General features: G+C 38.9%; 1 protein-coding gene and 1 pseudogene across 6 annotated transcripts in view; one reads left to right on the top strand and one right to left on the bottom strand.

Moving 5' to 3' along the window:
• The window catches only part of Add3 (adducin 3), a 109,232-nt gene that overhangs the window by 51,829 nt on the left and 37,816 nt on the right, over positions 1-19,587 (bottom strand). Inside the window, exon 1 of one of the 6 annotated variants that reach the window (XM_021652192.2) lies at positions 5,772-5,892. The exons of 4 other annotated variants lie outside the window; for them this stretch is intronic. The gene's annotated coding sequence lies outside the window, so the exon portion shown is untranslated. Of the gene's footprint in view, positions 1-1,505; positions 1,597-5,771; positions 5,893-19,587 lie in introns of those variants that run through there. One more of the 6 variants, XM_060391000.1, reaches the window with a different exon arrangement.
• Positions 11,019-11,573, top strand: LOC110557676 (large ribosomal subunit protein uL6-like; annotated as a pseudogene).

Below are 19,587 nucleotides of genomic sequence, written 5' to 3'. Positions count from 1 at the left end.
ATTCTGCTTTTACCCGTTTGATGATGTGTGTTAAAATTCAAGATGGGCTTTTAAGTGAACATTTTTCATACCCCAAGGATGTATTTGAAGTAACTTACTTTTTTCTTCGCACAGGCAAGAATAGGCTGAACCTGCAAAGGTCCCTCCTGATACGCTAGCACCCTTTTCTGCTTTGCTCTTTTGATCTATCATGACTTTTATTATGTTCAGCAGTTACTGATGGTCTGATGTACTCTGAAGCCCAGCCAAAGCTTTTTTTAGAATACTCAAAACAAAGCAAATATTGGCTTAGTTATGACACTTGTTGTTCTAAAATGTTAATAGTCCATTGTTCACTGTGGTTGTCTCAACAAGATAATACATTGAAAATCAGCATTTCCTGCTAGGAAGTGAATTCCCACTGTGTGTCATAGGACTCCAGGCAAACACTGGGCTCCTAAGGAGGACTGCATTAGACCTGAGTAGTGATGTGTCTGTTTTTGTCCCCTATCTCTCTCTCTTTTGTTTCCTCCTATTCCTCTTTATCCCTCTCCTTTAAAATGGATTTCTGCTTCAGCTCAAACTGTTATCTATTTGTCCATTTGCTGTCACTCAATTGTTTTCCTAAAACGGCTTCAAATGTTTTAGCAACATTTGTTCAACATCCTGTAGACAGCAGCATCCTGTATATTCCCAACCACAGAGAACTTCCTTCACTGTAAATGCACAGTAGATGAAGTAACTAATGAAGAAGCTATATGGGTGTGTCCTCAAAACACAGTCTCATCATTTCCAAGCCTTAATTTCATATAAGCGATTGTTTGAAGAAATAATGTATGAAGTACAATAATCACAACAAGCTTTCCTATCTTACTGATATTTTAGTAGGAACACTGTGCTTTAACTTATTAGTCCAAGCACTACAACACTGTTTAGTTCATCTAGAGTTTGGGTAACAAGAAACAGGCCCTGCAGATCCACAGACAGGAGAGGGCTGTTACAGTACCTGGCACTGCTCTAACAGCCTTCTTTTAAAAACACTGAAAGTGAACTGTTTTCATTTATTTTCACAAACTCAAATTTTAACAAGTATCTTTACTAACATGCACAAGCCAGTTGATACTAGAAAACAAAAAAGAAACAGGAAGTCAGGCATGGTGCCACAGGCCCGTGATCCCAGCCTGTGAGACTGAAACAGCAGGATGAAGAGTTTCAGGCAGGCCTGGTCTACGCAGTGAAGCCCTGTCGTAAAACAAGAATGAAGAAAAAGGAATAGATAGGAGGTTCCAGTGGGGCCATGTTGTCATACAGGTGTAACACAGTACTTACCTGCTAGGAAGATAAAAACCCGCCAGTTACATGCTGGTTAGTACAGACTAGCGGCAGTTACTTCGAATCTCTGGGATAAACATCAGATTTTAGAGTACACTTACTTATTAACAGTACCAAGCCTTTTGCAGAGAAGCCAGTGAAAGAAGCACACAAATAGAGACTCCTCTACTTCCAGGCCTTCAGAGATGTCTTACCATGCAGTTCTTATTGCCATTCGCTTTTAGAACAGCCATCACCCAGCTCAAGTATGAGATCAAAACTAAAACAGGCAATGCTGAACACCTTATGTATGATACAGCAAAAATCCCAGCCTTTGTTACTTTTTAACTTTCCTGGCAGGATAACCCTGTACAGTTCACTTCCTAGTCTGCTTCCTCAGCACTAAGGTAGAAAACTGATTGTATCAAGAAGTGCCAATTTCAGCATTCAAGGATCCACGGGGAAGAGAGGGCTAAAATGCCTGAATTTGTCAAATTACAAGTCACATTTATGTATGTGTGTGTACACACACTACAGTGCAAGTGATGAGGTCAGGAGGAGGTGGTTTTCTCTTTGAATCATGTGGTTCCTGGAACTTGAACTCAGGTCATCAGGCTTTGCTGCAGATTCCCAGTGATAAATCCCTTTATCTTCATTACCAAGAAGTTGCTTTATAGTTCCTTTCTCTGCTTCAATTTGTTGTTGTTGTTGTTTTATTGTTGTCACTGCAAACCTTGAATGTTTTTATATTGATCAAGCTTTTTAAATGGAGTACTACTTTAAAGAGAAAATGCACATGTAAAGAGATGAAGGAACGAAAAAGCATACATGGCAAATGTCTCTACCACCCTTGTTCCCTTAATACTTTCTAAGCCATCTCACTGGCCCTTGGAGCCAAAATTTTAAAAGCCCTAGGATTATCACTTAAAGGCTGGCTGGACTCATGAAAATTATTAGGACCTATTTTAAAATCAAACAGCATCTTATAATTTTTTCTCTCAGCTATTAAAATTTGATCAAAAAGACGTGGACTAGCTTCTGGAATCAGAAAAGATGCTTCTGTGAAATACAGAAGACTATTCCATTGTTCTCTTTTACATCCTACACTTTCAGATAGCTTAGGCCATATCCAGATAAGTACAGACCATATGATATACAAAAAAAGATGTTAAATTTAAATAGGAGAAATAATATAATGTAAGTTAAATCAATGTTCCAACAAAAGTACATAAATATTAAAGTTGGAAGGAACATTAAAACTCATTTCTCCAATATCTCAATTTACAAACGATAAAAAAAAGATAAAAAGAAGGTAAGTGGTCTGGTGCCTGCAATCCCATTATCTCACATTCAAGTTACCTGGCTTCAAAACCAACATTCTTTCACTATTGTGCTGAAAACTATTCCCCTCTGGAGCAGTTCTTATCCTCTAATGAGTGACTAGGGAGGAGGCCTCCTCTTGACTGTCTAATCAGATGAGGAAAAGTGGGTGAGGGCTCTCTGTTTTCATGGAACACTGTCACCCTTCACCACAGCCATGAACTCTGTCCCAAAACGGAGGCAGAAGAACTGATAGCAAAAGCACATCCAACAGAGGGATTATATTGGAAGCAACGTGAAAATAGTCCAGATATCCATCAAAAACAGAACAAGCAATCATGAGCCCATCTGAGCATACACTGGAGAACACAGCACTTACTAAACAGCCTCTTGTGAGGTACAAGCTAAAAACATAGTATGTAGGTGTTAGGTGTAGCTCACTTTATATGATTTTAAAACATCATCCAAGTATTTGAGTCATACAGACATATTCACACACACATATTCACTGAAACTTTCTGGGAAAAAAGGAAGAAACTACCCTTTGGGGAGTAAGGTTATGGGGACAAGGGTGGTAGAGATATTTGTCACATATATTTTTACATTCCTTCACCTCTTTACATGTGCATTTTTTTCTTTAAAGGAGTACTATATTGAAAAAGCTTGATCAATATAAAAATATTCAAGGTATGCAGTGACAACAATAAAACAGCAACAAAAACCAACAACAAATGTACACTGAAGCAGAGAAGGAAACTATAAAGTCTTGGACAGCAACTTCTTGGTAAGGAAGATAAAGGGATTTATCACTGGGAGTCTGTGGTGGGCTAGCCATACTTGACCATTACAGCTACCTTCTCTAGAAAAGACCTTCCAACCCTTCTCATGTCAGAGTATCTGTATCAGTTTTCATGAGTAGGTTATGGCATGAATGAGGAGAAATTTATTTAATATTCCTACAGCAAAACAGGAAGAGTTTGGGAGAGCAGATATATAGGGCCTGGTAAAAAATCGACACTGTATTCTTTAATACTATGTAATTATTATAAGAAAAATAGGAGTATTGGTAGAGATAGGAACTATTGATTTTTAAATAAAACTTCCAAATAAAAACAAATTTCAGCAAAACAGGAAGAGTTTGGGAGAGCAGATATATAGGGCCTGGTAAAAAATCGACACTGTATTCTTTAATACTATGTAATTATTATAAGAAAAATAGGAGTATTGGTAGAGATAGGAACTATTGATTTTTAAATAAAACTTCCAAATAAAAACAAATTTCAGCAAAACAGGAAGAGTTTGGGAGAGCAGATATATAGGGCCTGGTAAAAAATCGACACTGTATTCTTTAATACTATGTAATTATTATAAGAAAAATAGGAGTATTGGTAGAGATAGGAACTATTGATTTTTAAATAAAACTTCCAAATAAAAACAAATTTCAGAATAATCTAATTTCACAATTAACAACAAACTGGCTGTGAAGCTTTGTTCTGTAAAAGCTTAAGTCCAATTCTCTTCCTACAGGTAAAAACAGTAGATTGTTTTCTGTTATTACAAGAAAAATTTATTTTCAAGACAAAGTGCTACATGTGTGTTGGGTCTTGATGCAAAATATACGGAGGGAAAGTTTAAAAGCTACTTAGCCAATCTATGCAGGTAACAACTGCAGATTGAGTAAAGAGGTACTCAAGGAAGGTGGACAGCTACACCAGACAGGCTGGCCTCATTGCCACTTGGAATCCATTTTCTTGGTGAGGTGATATAGAGCCAGATCTACATCCCAGATATTAAAACACAAACATTCTGCATTCCTGACAGGTATGTAGTATGGACAGCTTTAGTTTTGTTGTCATTTATAAGAATAAGCCTGGATTGAGAGCTGAACAGTCTTTGCTCAGTTCTAATACATTTTCCATTTATGTTTCTGGATAAGTATGTTTTTGTCACAGAGATTTAGGGTATTCTAATCTGGAAAGTATCTAGGGGGGCTAATCCTGGATACCTATGAGACACTAGGAGGGCTATAAATTCCTAATTTTATAGGTGAAGAAAATAATGTTCAAAGTAAACTCATCTTTTGATTGCATTCTTCAGACTTCTCCTTTATTCTTCCCTTCTTGCCAAGTTAGGAGATAGCTAATTCACAAACAAGTTACAAAGAGGAAGCTAGAGCAAGGTGATGGCCAGGAAGTTTAACAAAAGAACATGACACAATGTCACCCCAAAAGCTTTATAGAAATCTGCCAGTTTCAACATTTGATTATGATTTCACCTGAGGCGGGCTGTTAAACTTGCTTGAACTGAATGGGTGTGTTTACCCTGAAAGAGTACATAATGAACAAATAAATAACACAGAGAACAAGTCCCAAATCTTTGCCTCTCTCAACATGCACACTTTGGTCACTGCATAATTGAACACTTTATAGACCTTTATTTCTTTCTTTCTTTTTAAACCCAGCTACAAACAAAACCCAGACTTCTGAGGAGAGAGGTCAAAAAAAAAAAAGGAAAAACTTGCTCAATCTGGGCCTTCCTGAACAATGATTCTCCTACAGTTCCACTTACCATTCACGTCACAAATTCTAGAGAGAACACAGAGGCACGGAACCGACGGAACTGCCCAGGCATGGAACAGAACTTTGGGCTGCAGCCTGATCTAACTCTTCCAACAAATACCCAACAGCAACAGGACAAAGCATCATTATGACAGAAATAAAGGCCCTTTAGAGGCTGCCTTTTTTTAAATTCAATGAACCCACTCTTACACACAAAGTTCATGCCACGATGTCTCGAAATGCAGTACTGCCCAATTAAGCTATAAAAGTGACTAATAAATTCAGTACAAAACCCTTCTTTAAACACTTCAATGTTTGAAAATTTGCACACTTGTAGACTACTAGTATTTTCCTTCCTCTAAACAGACCAATGATACTCACAAACAGTTAAAAATAAGAACAAGTAGATAAATAGCTTAAGAAAATAAAAAGCGGTCAAATGACCTAAAAAAAAAAAATACTCAACTGAGCGAGAAGCCTCAGCTTACTCCCAGAGGCAAGCACTGCACGCTGCAAACTGGCACAAACCTGACATCGAGCTCAGCTTTGTTTCCACCGTAAGCAGGTAGCTAGCTGTATTCCAATACACAACCCATCACTTACAAAACTCCCGAAGCCTCTGCGCATTTCTTAAACTTGTTTTCATGTGGCAATCCTGATGCAATGCTGCCGTAAAAATGATCTTTGTTTTAAGCAGAAAGATATGCACACGTTGTGGTTAGAGCAAGGGTGGAGCCCACTCTAGGGGAAACAACACGCCCAGACAGACTTCAGTCAGCGCAAACTACACATTAATATGCCACAGCATTTTCCAGGGCCCCAGAGTCAAAATTCATTGGTTAATTCTTCTCAGTGTAACAGAGGAAAAGTCCATTTTTTAGATCAGTTTTCCTGCCATGGCATAAACTACAGGCTCATTTCTGTTTGAGAAGAAAGAACACAGAGAATCATTAGACAGCCCACCAGCTCAACCCACATACTGGTAGGTGGAGTTGGGCTACTGTTAAGGAAGTCTAACCATGCCAGCTTCTAAGTTTAGTAACAGCAGTTTTTACATATCTCAAGGTGTACAAACATTGCTTGCTCTAGAATATTACTTTAGGGGACATGAGCATGAACACAAACTATCCATTTTTTTCCTCCTCACCAATCCTCTACTTTTAGCAACAAGGACACAATAAAAGCATTGTATTTCCAATTAGCAAGAGCTGTCTTCAGAGCAAGGATGTCAGGCTGAGTGGATGGCTCTGTGGGTAAGCTTGCTTGCCGCTAAGAAGTCTGATAACCTTAGTCTGCCTCCCGGAACACATGGTAGGAAGAAGTAATTGACTCCTACAAGTTGTCAGGACGAGCCTTGGCACATGTGTAAGCCCATGTACACAAACAAACACAAATACACACACAAACAAAATATAAAAAAGAAAAAGGTTGTGATTTATGGACTTGCTTTGTTATGTCATTAAAATGTATGCATAAAAGGGAAAATAATTTTGGTGATAATCACTAATATGAATTATCCCTCAAAAATGTTTATAATTTTATAAGAATTTAAGTTAAAAAAAATTTATATGACTTTTGTCCAAATAAGATATTCTATAGAATCTAAATATACTATATAAAATTTGTTTAAAATGATTTTTCAGTATTAAATTTATTACTAAATAATAATTATTTAAATTGATTTTTAACAAATACCATTTTCTGCACATGTACACTTAGAGATACAAGTTAAAATTTCAAATTCTATAATCACATAATTAAATAGGTTTCTCTGATTAAAATATCCAAGCATGATTTTTTAAGTTGCCATGGATTACTTACATATACTATAAAACAAACAACAGAAACGGTTTTTGAAAGAAATCGGAAAAATGTGTTTAATAATAAATACCCTCACATACAAAGAAGAAATCCCTATGAGACACTGGGCAGCTTACTGTTTGAGTGATGGCCTGGAGCACCCTCTGTAAGCACCTTATGAAGGGGATACTCACTAATCTAGCCTTTCTTAGATTAGGAGGTCATATCTGAAATGAAAAGTAACCATTCCAAAACCTCCTTTCACAGCAAGTGCCTGATCTCATTGTTTTCCACCATATATGCAGTTAGGAGTCACCTGCTGCCACCCTTCATTCTTCCCCACCTTACTCTAACACTGAACAACTCAAAGGTGCCAACTGGATTCTTATTAGAAGAATCTTGTCTTCATTTTTTTTTGGATTCACAGTGCTGGAAATGTCTGTTTTCAACTCAAAATTCACTTTCACAGCTGCAAAGGAAATGACAGGAGAAGAAAAACACAGCCAATATATATCAGCAATTAATTCCACCCACAGCTGCCCAGCTGTTTGTGTGTGGAGCCCCAGGCTGCTTCCTTTTTGGGGCTTTCAGCCCTGAAAACTGATACTGCACATTCAGAGACATGGGCTGCTTGTGACATGTCAGGAATGTGCACAGATCACAGAGCCGAAGAGACAAAATGAAATCCAGATTCACTTTTTCTTGGAGCTTGTCAGTATTATTTCATAGCTTTAAAAACTCAAAAACACTCCAATCACAGAGAGAAGAAATACATTTAAAACGTTCTCATTTCTGAGTGTTACCCTTCCAACAGAGAGGAAAATCTGCCAATGGCATCAGATGTAGTAACAAGAATAGACACACTGATTTATTGGCACAGACAAGGTGTGACATTCTTAGGAATCCACATGGCCCTAGTATGTTAAATAGGGTTCATACTTACCTGAACACAAACACACACAGACACACAGACCACACACACACACAGACACACTCAGGCATGCACTCACACCGTCCCAAAACCTCTAAAGCAAAACCTCTCAGGAAATAGCACTTACACCACAATCACGCAGTAAAGCAAGTTTTTCTAGTTAGTTCAGACATTATTTGACATACTTGTATACCTGTCTGTTTCAAAGATTAACATATATTTACAGATCCAATCTTCAAGGGTAATGGTCAAGGAGTGCAATTTTCTTTCCTTCTGCTCATCGGCTTTGTAGATTTTTAAGTGAAAACATGTTACTTGAGTGCCAGAAGGCTTAGCAACCACAGCATGGGATCACACAGTTCAAGAAGTAGCCTTCCCCTTCTTTCTACCCCGCAATTTTATCTTACATGTTTCTGTCATTTAAGTCTTGTAAAGCACCATTGTTATACTGTATTTCCATGTATAAAATGAGTTCTATTTTCAATAGATAACTAGTCATAGCCATTTTTTACAGAAAAAGATGGCATTTACATAAAAAAACTAAAACATTTTAGCTAGTTTTTTATTGCTGCTTTTACTTTTCACTAGTTTTTTAATGAATTGGGAAACTGGGTACCTCTATGACTGAATTCATTATTCTAAGGGCACTCCTCTTTCTGTCCCGTCCACAAGTCAAGATCAGCTGTACAAGAGTTCAGGTACGCCTGATCCCTGTACATTTTCAAACATTATATATATATAATATAGAAACGACATTCATTCTGCCCCCTTAGACCCATTAGGGTCTGGTACAGAACTCAACCAGCATAGTAAGAAATTGTCTCAACTCCAGTAGAGTACTGAAGCCTAAAAGCTTCATTTGTTAAATAAAGGCACTTTAAATATGTGGTAGACTGAAAATAGAACACACCACCCAAAACGGGCCTTTGTCCGTCCAGTGAATGTCATCTAGTTGAAGATATACAAGGGAGGAGGGAATTTAATCTCTGCTCATGTGACATTACCTCTAGACGTGTGGTCTAACCATTAGCAACTAAAACTTTGTCTGGCAAGTTCTAGCTCTGTAGGACATTCACTCCATCTTAAAACACCCAGGGGAAGGAACTTCCCCACCTACCAGTCAGCTAAGGAAAGGGGCTTCTGTCCAAGCTGCTTCTCAGACTAAACTCATGACTAAACTACATATGGGGTGGAATTAACAAGACTCTTCGTGAAGGCCACTGATAAGAAATTTAAAAGTAAGTTTCCAAAAATTAGCTTATTGTAATTTTTAATTTTATTTCCATTATTTTTCCTTGTGCACGTATGTTTGTACGTGTGTATGTACACATATGTGCAGGTGCCCGTGGAGCACAGGTATCTGAATCCCCCGGAGCTGGAGTGACAGCTGGTTGTGAGCTGCCCAATCTGATTGTCTTCTGGAAGAGCAGGACATGCTCTTAACTGCTGACCCACTTCTCCATCCCTTATACTTTAATTATAGACTTACTATTTTATTATAACAACTTTAAAGCATACAGCAAATCTGAAAGAACTTTACAGCAAGCATCATAAAACACTGCTTAGGGTCTGCTCAGAACAGGACTGTACCAGCTTTGTCACATCATCTCTTCATCTTAACGATTCCTCTATCCAGCTATTAATTTCTTTTTAGGGAAATTTAAGGTAAATTATAGACACCAATACATTTCTCCCAAATACTTCAAGTTATTTCACTAATTATAGTACAATATTTTCTTTCAATGTACAGTTTACACAGTGAAATTTAAACAGCTAACTATATCTCGATGACCCTAAATCTTATGGAGGTATGCAATATTATGTGTCCCCAAACGATCCCTCACGGTTCTTTCCAGACAGTTCTACTCTACTGCCCAGTTGCCATCACCTCTGAATAGCTAGGCCTTTGAAACCAATTCCTTAAACCGATCTGCATGCCACATAGCACAGAGAATGATAACTAACATGCAGGGACCACCTAGATGGGAAGAGACCACAAGTTAAAAGGGACTGTAGACTCAGCTACTTCAATTACTCAACCTTGTGACTGAAAAAAGCAAAAATAGACATTCTAGGCCATCCACTCAATGGTTTGAGGCATGAAGGCAAGAGCTAGAGAGACCCTAGCTCAAGAGAACCTGTCTGAGACTCAGTTTTCTCACCATAAACAACAGGAATCTTACTTCGTAGGGTTGAATATGTTGAAACAGAACATCTGTAGTCCGAGGTACCAGTCAAGAATCAGCACACCCCACAATGCTTCCTCAGCTCTGTGCTGCTCTCATTCATACAGGCAAAACGTATCCACACGTCAAGCGGCAGAACCCTGGCCCAGCTCAGCAGACTGAGCCTAAGCCTCACAGATGTTAATTTAAGCCAGGATTCCTTTATTGTGCTATACCCTACACCACCACTTTTCTTTAACATGTTTTGAGACAGTTTTGTTAGGTTACTCTAGGTGACTATAAACTTGTTTCGTAGCTCACACAGGACCTAAACATGCAATCCTTCTGTCTCCATTTTCCAAGTAGCTGAGACTATAGGCCTGCACCACTGGGCCTGGCTAGAACCCTCTATTCACTGTTAAAGCAGACAGCAGTAAAATTGTTATCTAGAAAAAAAAAAAAGGTGGGGGGTCCTTTTTGGTATCAGAACTGGAGTGGGGAAGGCACAGATTAGTGATACTTATAATGTAAATAGTTACCTCTGTAATTATCTATATAAAAACCTCATTTAGCCTAATGTGATCTTCCTTTTCTTCACCAAGGGCATTCCAGACCTTATTATAAATCTAACCTGTTTTCTTGGCCTAATGAACAAAGCAAAGCTCCTTCATCCATGCCTCCATAGCTTCTTTGTCTAAACAATTACATTACAGAACTCCTTGTGATGGCCAGCTGCTCCCAGGGACTGCTTTACTGAGCTGGAAGCACTTGTCAAGTCTAGCCCAGAGCCTCACCACTGGAATCATCTGTAAGTGAATAATGAATGGATGTATCTTGGATCAGGTATTCAGTTTCAATCAAGTAGTAAACTAACTAAGGTGGAACACTCCCAAGAAGGCAAAGTGCCAGAAGAATGACAAGTAAAAAGACAGCCTTCGCCCATCTACTGCAAGAATGAAGACCATTCTCGGCAATCAGACTGTCAACATCCCAGCAATGTCAGCATCATTCTGAAGGGGTGCACATTGTGAAGAACCCCAGGGGGACTCTGTGGAAGGACTTCAGTCACATCAATGTAGAGCTGAGTCTTCTTGGAAAGAAAAAGAGGCCCTGGGGTGACAAATGGTAGGGTAACAGAAAGGAAGTGACCACTGTCAGAACCGTCCGCAGTCGCGTTCATAACATGATCAAGGGTGGTATGCTGGGCTTCCATTACCAGCTGAGGTCTACGTATGGTCACTTCCCCATTATCATTATCCAGGAGAATGGGTCTTTGGTTGAAATCCGAAATTTCTTGGGTAAAAAATATATCCGTAGGGTTTGGATGAGGACAGATGTTGCTTGTTCTGGCCCTCAACCCCAGAAGGCTGAATTAATCCTTGAAGGCAATGATACTGAACTTGTTTCAAATTCAGTGGCTCTGATCAGTTAAAAAACAAGGATATCAGAAAGTTTTTGGATGGGATCTGTGTAACTGAAAAGGGAATAGTGCAGCGGGCTGATGAATAAGACCTAAGTTACCCAGCTCCAAAACAAGATCCTGAATTATAAGTACTATTTTGGGTGTCTTTGGGAACAATAAAAGACTTATATTGAAAAAGAAAGAGAGAAAGAAGAGAGTGTCGTGACATAGAACATAGGCATGGAACAGTGAAGTGCCACTGGGATAAGGGAGACAGCCCTAAAGACAAGACTGAAACCAGAGGCCAAGCATGGTGGCACACACCTTTAATCTCAGCGCTTGGGAGGCAGAGGCAGGTGGATCTGGACAGCCAGAGCTACACAGAGAGACCCTGTCGTGGAAAAACAGTTATAAAATGAAGTCCACGTTGGTAAATCAATTCACCAATAAAATATTTCTTTTTTACATTCTGCTTGAATTCATTTACTCTGCTAACAAGTATTTATTCCACACCTACTATGTACCACAATATCATGGCAAAGACTGCAAGAAGCAAAATGAGAGTGCTCCTGACCCTAAAATGCTAGCAACTTACATGCTTTCTGGGAACAATAATTGTTTTTACCCTGAGCTAACCAATGACTTACAAGTAACTCAGGCCACTACAGAAAGGGGCACAGGGAATGCTCTAGATTGACACCAAGGTCATCAAATTAAGGCACAATCAGTATGGAAACGTATAGCCATATTCAATGCGACCTTAAGGGCATAAGCAAGCTAGATTTTACAGGAAGGGCTGAAAAGAGGGGGAAAGGCACTGATAACAGAGTTGTTTAACAACGCACCTAAAAGATAAACTTTTGTAGATTGGAAAAAGAAATTCTGGAGTGGGCTGGGAATTAGCTGAGTGCAAACCACAGCCCCAGTAAGGCCTTCAGTTTGACTCTGAGCTCTGGGAAAAAAAGGGGGGGAGGGGAGAGAATAGAGATAAAAGGATGAAGAGGACCCGTAAAGGTGAAAGATTATATATTTTGATCAAGTTAGTTTTGATGTTAAAATTTCATAATATTTATGGTCACACATCAAATTATAAATGAGTCTCCCATTTTAATGAATTCAGAACATGACAATCATTTGCAGCACACACCATCATGAGAAAAAAAAAAACTACCTACAACAAGAAAGCAAGGTAGAGTTATTTATATATTACATGAATCCTTTAGAGTCTTTGCCAGGTTCTTTTGAATAGTGATATCTCCTGCATTTCATGACATGATATTGGGTACAGCCAACTCTGGGGACAAACAGTTTGCATAAGTAAAAGCCACCTGTGATTTATATTTATGAGTTCACACCTTTAATATCTAAGCTCTGGCAAGGGGAAAAACTATTTTGCCTTTCGAAATGTTCACACAGAGAAGTTTAATTCTGGGGCAGGAATTTCTCAATGAAACATTTATCTTTAAGACAGTATATAAATAACTTCCTCAGAATATATAGAAGAAGGGGGGGGGGAAGCCACAAGAAACTGCTTCTGAAATAGTAAAAAAAAAAAAATGGGTGGAGAAAGGAAAGCACAGAAAAGACGGTAAGCACCAGGGTGACAGCAGGAGATAAGCACACCAAGTGTGGCAGGCCACACCCACAGGGAGGTGTGCAGCAGACTTCAAGGGATTGGGGGAGGGGGCCATTGAGCAAGTGAACAATTTTGGTTTTGGTTGGCTGAAAGGTTGCACAATCCTACAAACAGAAGAAGGAAATCAAAGGGTGTTTCTAAGGTAGAACAATTTAAGCTGTACAAATAGCTATTATCTCTTAAAGAGTATCTTTAAAAATTACTAAATCATAGAAATAGGATAAAGGGAGTCAAAGCAAAAATAACTGCATTTTTAGTATTTCAGAAAGGCAGTATGTACTCACTTTCCTCATAGAGGAAAATGAAAAACCAAGAACTTAGAGGGAAAGTAAAACTCCATGTTAATTATTATTTTTTAATTCCCATGGACTATGCCAGTCCCACCAAATAAGGCCCGAATAAGTTACACTGACAATAATTTTGGGGTGTCTGGATAAGCACAACTTTATTGTTCTGAGTTTAAATTTAGCAGCTTATAGAAACAACTATCAGTGGCCGAGCTTTTAAAACTTACTTCAAGATAAACAGAACTTGTCTCTGGTGGGTTCAAGTCGTTAATCTGCAACAACTCCTTTAAACTGATTCCTGTAGCTTAAATACAGCATGTGACATGATGCTTTAACTAAAAACAAAGGTGGATAGAGAAGGCCCATATTACCTTTGGAGTTGTTTTTAAACTTTAAGCTCAAGAGTAAATGGTTCCTCTGAGGCCATATGCTTGACAAGAGAAATGAACACATACACACAGACACACAAATCCCTACCATCCCAAATCAACCAACCAACCAACCAACTTATGAATGGAAAGCAATTATTACTACATTTTTTTTCAATTGTGTGACTGGAAGCCACAGATAGATTTTAGAAAGGCCTTCTGTGAGAAACAAATTACTTTTTTCAGTTTCAGCTTTAATAGTTATTCCCTTTGCTACATTCTCAGAAAGGAAAGTTAATGAAAGCGAACACTTTGGGTTCTGTGTAACTGAAAGATTGCACAATCCTTTCCAATGAGGAAGTACTTCAAGCTTTCAGTGAGGTATTTCTTGTGGATGATTTACTACATTAATCAACTCTGTTCATTCTTCTAAGCATTAATTACTGTCTACAGAACTGGAAAAAGGGCACCATCTATTCAACAAGTGTTTGCTTTTTCTGTGACACAAAAGTCAAGATGTACCTGATAAAGCAGACAGCAGCTGGTGTACCTAGACTAACATTTTAAACACAGAACAGAAGCTCTTGAGCCAACATTCTGGCTCAGATTAAAAACAAAAAGTATAGCTAGGGCTCAAAAGAGGATTCTAACCTCTTTTAGAAGGTTAGAAGAGGTTAGAAACCTCTTTTGATGTCAAGTCATGCAGAAGTGCTTTTTGTTTGGTTTGGTTTGATTAGGTGGGGCGTGCTAGACATGGAACCCAGGCAAATGTTCTACCACTGAGCACAGCCCAGTCCTGAAAATAAATCTTACTACAGAGTCATTTCTAGAAATCCTGGACATTTAGCTACATTTCAATAAGCTGCCTAAATGCCTCAAGGAGGCAGAGGTAGGCAGATCTCTGTGAGTTCACAGCCAGCCTGGTTTACAAGAGTCCAGAACTGCCAAGGCTATACAATAACTCAGTCAGTCAAAAACTAAAAGCCTCTTCTAAATAACAAATGGTTAGGAGGGAATGCAGAAATTATTTATTTCATGTATATTTCAGATCATTTTGTATGCTAAGTAAAAACAATTTTTAAAATTCACTAATACTTAAGGGTTGAAAAATATGATAGTAAGTCCAAATTATAAAGGGTTACATCACTAGCTAAAAGAAAGCCCTGAGAAAGCTAAGGCAGGGGATCTCAGGTCCCAGGCAGGCCTGATTTACAAAGTGAGACCATGCTTCACAAGGTTAGACAAATATGCTATCTGTCCACTGCCACAGAACAGAGGAAATGTGAAAACAAACAAACAAACAAACAAACAAACGAAACAGGCAGGCTTAATACTCTGGTCAGCTCAAGGACAGGACATGACTGAGGCAGGGAGATATGAAGCCACCTTGGGTTAGACTAGCAAAACCATGTTAAAACTAAACACTTTAAACACTCAAACCCAAATCAAAAATGCTTCTTCCCCAGAATAGCGAGGGCAAATGCAGGCTCTTTGCTGAGAAGGTGTCTTCTCTCACAAGGATTTCTTTAGCTTTATATCTGATGAAAGGGAACAAGAAACTTCTCTCAAAGAGTGCTGTACTCAAAACAGACTGGTCCCAACTCAGCCTCAGGGGCAGAACACTTGCTAAGCAGATGGGAAGCCTTGGGTTCCATCCTCGGTGCAGAAAATAAATAACAAATTAAGAACAAATAGATAGATGGCTTAAGGATCCCCACAGATAGACCCCTGTTAACTTCAGAACTCAGAATGACAAAGCACTCAAGTCCACATACTTCATTAAACAAAACCCAGGAGAAACAACGAAACCCCATCCACTTCTCCAAGAACTGCAAACAATGGAAAAATTGAAAAAATATAAAATAGGGAGTATAGCACCAAAAGAACTAACAAAGGGGATGAGGAGAAAACAAAAAAAGAAAAGAAGTTCTGTGGGCCTTCTCCTTGTCATTTAAGTTTAACCACACACAAATTCCATGTTTAATTCACTATGTGCCCACAACCTTGTATTTAGCTGTTGTTCATATTCTCATCTGGGTACATATCCAACCTCTTGCTCCATGAAATACTGGAATAAACTTTAATGTATTAGAAAATTAGAATAAATAAACTAACTAACTAAATAAATAAGCAAATACACTTTCACATGATTTATAAATCACATTTTAATCCCATATATTCCCATTTGGCCTCTGTTGCCTGGGATCTGGATTAAGTGTCTTGTCTGTGAGCCAGTCACATCATATTCTGTGAAGAGCAAAAAGGGAAATTTTGATTTCTAAATATACGTGTTGCCATGGAAACAACTTTCAGAAGGGGCAGACTATGTATTCTGTGTACAAGTATGGACTCAAGATTAAAGCTAGCTGGAAATGCTTGCTGCAACCTGTGTATTCGAACAGGACAGCAAACACATTAGTCCCTTGGGATTCTGTATTTGGGAATACGGTAACTAAAGGCTTCCTGTGGACCCCCAAAATAGTTAAGACTTGCTGATACTTCACCAAAGAGGCTTGAGTGGGCATACTGCACAGGCCCAGGTCAGAGGGTGAGTGTGTGCTGAAGTGGGAAGTGAGGGTAGGAGAGCTGGAGCTTGGGAACATTTGTATTTTCAGATTGCTGCTTCCTGTTCAGCTGAGGAGATAGTCCAGTAACGTTGCTGTTGGCTAAAGAGCAGCCTGTAAGCATGACAGATCACAGCTGTATCCTGTACATGTGCAAAACTCGGTCCGATTTGGGGCCAGCGATAATTGACAGTAACATGGAGGAGTACTCCCTAGCCCCCACTTTAGAATGAATTTTGAATACTAAAAACAATCTGCTTAGATACACAAGCGCTGATTAAAGACCCTGGGTGCACGGCAGGAAGGTATGACTGTGCATATATAAGCACGACACGCTCCAAACAGAGGCATGTAGCTATGTGCTCAAAAGAGTGTGTTTACAAGACAGCGAGGGGGAGGTGAACACTTTTAAAGAAAATGCTATAGAATTACTTTAAAAATAATACTTCTTTCTTCTTTCAATGTCTTAATTTCCCAACTTACTTCTTACTTCAGAGGGCAGCAGACCAGTGTTGCCCTGGTCCTCACAGGAAGAACTACCACATGAGTCTGATACACAAAACAGCTAGCTGTGAAGTGGGAAGCCACGGGAGACAGTGGCACACACGTGTGAAGGACGGCAGGTCGGAGAGCAGCAACAGCACTCACAGCAGGAGTGAAAGGAAATTTCCTTTTCATAGGAAAATGGTAACTTCTTAATTCACATTAAAGTGGAAATGACAAAAGAAAAAAAACATTCTACATTAAAAAAAAAATGTTTCCTGAAGGAGGAGGCAGCACAGACTTTAAAGGAAGCATCACTATCTCTTGCATGCGCGAATGCACACACACACACACACACACACACACACACACACACACCCCAAGGAGGAAAAGTCTCTTCAGGAGGAAACAGAAAATAACTAAATCAAGGCAATGCACAGGGCCTCAGTGGGAGAATCATTCATCTCAGTGGGTTGCTTAAAGGGAATGATAACATTAACTCCACTTTATAGTCAGGAAACCATTGGTATCTGTATTTTTTAAGTCCTTGATAATTCTATACATGTACATATTTTTAATCATATATAACCCCTATTGCCTCATCTCCTTCCTACTCCTTTTACCTATTTTTTTAAACATGAAATGCTGTTTGCACTGTTTGTTTAGTGTGCTCGGGTGTCTTGTCTTGTCTGCATATGTGGCTGGTACCATGTGTATGTGGAGCCAGTGCAGGCAGGGTGAGGACTTTGGATTCTCTGGGACTGGAGCTAACAAGCTGGTTTTCTTTCATGTGATCATTTTGTTTTACTCATCAGAGCAGTTTCCAAACTTCAATGAAAATGTACATAATAATCTTAAAAACAAAAATTCCCCTGCTATAGCCATATTAAAATGAAAATCTTGAAGTGAAAAAGACAACAGCTTCATTTTTTAAATTATTTAATTATCTTTAATTTTTGTTTTTCTAAGATAAGGTTATTCTCTGTAGAGCCTTAGCTGTCCTGGAACTCATGCTATAGACCAGGATGGCCTTGAACTCAAAAGATTTGACTGCCTCTGCTTCCAGAGTGCTCAGGTCAGTTTTCAAGCTTCTGGTTATGCCACAGAAAAGTCATGCTGAGTCCCAGAGGACAGGGCCAACTTTAGGAAACAGATCATTAAAACATCCTCTGCATTCTCCCAACCGCACCAAACAACAGGAAGGAGGTTCACTGATACAGGACAGGGTCTGCGCGCCTGAGTGCGTCACTTGCTATTCACACCAGCAGTTCTTCCCGGCTGCACTAAAAAACAGTCTCCGCTGAGGGAGGTGGAACTTTCCCTTTCTACTCTGCTCCCAGCACCTGGACACAGCAAAAGACAAAATACTCATTCTGAATATGCTGATCCATAGAGTACACAAGGCTACTTCCTTAACGTAGAAATTAGGATATAACAAATTTCTAAAACTTCTGCTCTTCAAAATTATTTTTAGCCTAAGGAAGAAAAAAAAAACAAAACAACAACAACCACAAATCAAGATATTTTTGTTGTAATGAGAAGAATTCATGCAAAAACAGGCAAGACGGTGCAGTAGGGAAAGGCGCTTACCAGGAAACACAAAGGTCTCAGTCATTCCCCAGGGCCCACATGGTAGAGGAGACGTCCTCAAGTTGTGTTTTGACCGCCACACATGTTCCACGGCATACGGGTGCCCACACATGCCCATGCATGCAAACACAACTGCATTTACATCATTAGGAACCTTTCAGTCCCCAAAGCAGGTAATATTAGTCATATTAAAACTAAAGGGTACAAGCCTTAAAAAATAAGCATTTTATAAAGCGAAATTATCCTTTTAAATCCTATATTTCTATAGATATGTTTTAAAGGCAATTTAATTTTATTATTATTTTATTTTGTGTGTGGGTGTTTTGCCTACATGTACGTCTGTGCCTGATTCAAGAGGAGGCCAAAAGAGGAAGTCCAGGAAGCTGGAAAGATGGCTCAGAAGTTAAGAGCACTTGCTGTTCTTCCAAAGGTCCTGAGTTCAATTCCCAGTAACCACATGGTGGCTCATAACCATCTATAAATGAGATCTGGTGCCCTCTTCTTGTCTATAGGCACAAATGCAGACAGAATACTATATAAATAATTTCTTTAAAAAAAAAAAAGAGAAAGAGAGAGAGAGAAGAGGTTCGGATGCCCTGGAACTGGAGTTACAGACAGTTATGAGTTAGCATATGGGTACTGGGAAGCCTTGTCCTTTGAAAGAGCAGCTAGTGCTCTTAACTGCTAAGTCATCTCTCTATCCCCTAAAAAAGCAATTAACAAGCAAGAACAAAATAAAACTAATTTTCCCATAAAATAGCTTACTCTAATTAAATTCTGCATTTAAATAAAACCACCGGTCTAACTGACAGAACACTAAAGGGCTGCTGTATCAGACATGCCCGATGTCTTACAAGTTACCTAGGGAGCCGGCCCCTCCCTGGCACATGGAGCCTGTGCTTATACCCAGCTCACTGACCACTAAGCCTCTGCCTGTCAGATCCTTCTGCCAGGCCCTGCAAGTGTCACCACTGTCTCAGACAATCACAAATACCCACACCATGTATGCTAATAGTCATTAAACTCTTTCCGGGATACATTTTTTTTTGTCAAAGAAAATATTCTAAATACTTTGTCTCATTTACACATCTAAAGAATGTAACTGCAATAGCACATGTTCAGATTTTACAAAACCAAACAACGAGGAACACTAAATGAACTCAGTAGGCTGTATTTACATATTTATTCATACA

Source organism: Meriones unguiculatus, chromosome 1 (assembly GCF_030254825.1).
Source record: "Meriones unguiculatus strain TT.TT164.6M chromosome 1, Bangor_MerUng_6.1, whole genome shotgun sequence".
NCBI lineage: Eukaryota > Metazoa > Chordata > Mammalia > Rodentia > Muridae > Meriones > Meriones unguiculatus.
The sequence above is the reverse complement of the archived record's forward strand: the minus strand, read 5'-3'. Positions and strand labels throughout refer to the sequence as shown.